This window comes from Dendropsophus ebraccatus, chromosome 5 (genome assembly GCF_027789765.1).
Source record: "Dendropsophus ebraccatus isolate aDenEbr1 chromosome 5, aDenEbr1.pat, whole genome shotgun sequence".
NCBI lineage: Eukaryota > Metazoa > Chordata > Amphibia > Anura > Hylidae > Dendropsophus > Dendropsophus ebraccatus.
The window spans coordinates 104,331,742-104,333,486 of record NC_091458.1 but is presented as its reverse complement, the minus strand read 5'-3'; the positions used below and the strand labels follow the sequence as shown (position 1 = coordinate 104,333,486).

The 1,745-nt window shown below is 43.4% G+C and overlaps 1 long non-coding RNA gene across 1 annotated transcript; it reads left to right on the top strand.

The window, feature by feature from the left end:
- The first annotated feature begins 591 nt into the window (after positions 1–591).
- LOC138793719 (uncharacterized) lies at positions 592–1,146 on the top strand. The gene is made up of 3 exons (XR_011363326.1): positions 592–627; positions 905–952; positions 1,072–1,146. It is a non-coding gene; the product is annotated as an uncharacterized lncRNA (long non-coding RNA).
- Positions 1,147–1,745: the final 599 nt, after the last annotated feature.

Here is a 1,745-nt window from a genome sequence, read left to right as displayed (position 1 = left end):
AGTTAGACATAGAATCATATTTTTCATATCTTCATATTTATTTTAACAGCATTTATTCACATTACAAACTGCTGACACTGGGACTTAGTTGTTAAGGTCCCCATACACTTTATACTTTAGCTGGCTGTACCTGCAATATACAGTACTATATGGTTATTGTATAGAGCAGTGTACAGCTCACTACATTACTATTGCAATCACCTTCTTTACAATAAAATATGTAATGTGTAATATAACGATATATTTATATATGAGATGGTTTACGTTCTACACACAGAGAAGAAGAGGAGGACGACGAGGACCAAGGGACGGCCGTGGAGATCCCCAGGTAATGAAACAAAACTTATAACATTGTGAATGCAAGGAATTGTTATTTACCATCCTGTATATAGAGAGAGGATGGGGGGGGGGGGGGGCGCTCTATTTGCAGGTGGAGTCTAATTTCTATTGTGTGTAATGGTGAATAGTATATTACTGCAGGTGTTAGTAGAGCTGGTAAAAGAGCATTGCTTCTATATAATGTGCTCAGAAATTCTGGTTTCCTTACACTAACAATTGATTTCCCTCCATTTCTTGGTCATTTCTCCTCGGCAGAAGCAGCAGCAGGAGGAGATCCATCTTATCCAGGTAAATATAAGGGATGATACACTTACATGATAACACTCCTCTATTGCTGCACTGTATATCCTCATGTCATCACTATATATTATATTATCAGTCACATATAATAACCACGAAAGGCCTCATGTACATAATACAGACATACAAGTGATATGGTGCTACCTGTATCTCACCCACTAGGATAGCACTGAATCCTCTCTCTCCAGTGTAATGTCTATTCCCCATCACTGCTGACGGGTCTGATCTCAGGAAAGTCATGCTGGTTTTTCTCCTTCCCTTATAGACTGCGGGCGCTGTTCTGCTGCTGCTGCGTCACCAAGGAGGAGTAAAGGTGAGTACCCAAAATCCCTTCACACCTCAGATCACTTTTATTCTAACTGTATATTCATATGGAGCCTATATATGTAACCTGTCATTATTAACACATTGCTTGTTATATATCCTATCTAGGTAACACCGGCCCGCCAGAGTGAGGAGAAGACACCCGACCATCTGGAGCTGTCTGGAGAAGGAGGCGTCCGGAACATTAAGTGGTAAATGGGGCGCCGATAACATCCGGAGGATACATTTACCACACATGGGGGAGGAGGAGCCCCCTTTTAACATCAGAGATAGGAGGAATAGACAATCACAACACCTAGAGGGGTCTGGAGGAGGTGCCCTTAAAGGGGTTATCTTGGTAACTAAAAAGGCATTTCCTTCCTCGCCGGCGTCTTACTTCTGGTTTGGTCTCCTCTCACACCATTATCTTCTTATCTGGCAAAACGGAGGCGGCCTGAGACAGTGGGCCAGGTACTTTGTTGTGATTGTCGCATGCGGGTGAAACCAGTGGCGGCCAATGTACAAACAATGTTGCCGATGTCATCACAACATTGCGCGTACATTGACCACTGCTGGCGGTGAGTTTCACCCACATGTGGTGATTACACCATAGTACCTGACCTACTGTCTCAGACCTTTTCCAGGTCAGAAGATGTTGGAATGAGATGAGTCCGAACTGGAAGTGAGATGCTGGTAATGGTGGAAATATCTTTTCAGCTCCCCAGATAACCCCTTTTAACATCTAGAGGCAAATTAGGGGCCCTTAACATCAGGAGGATTGATTTGCCTCATATGGGGGAAGG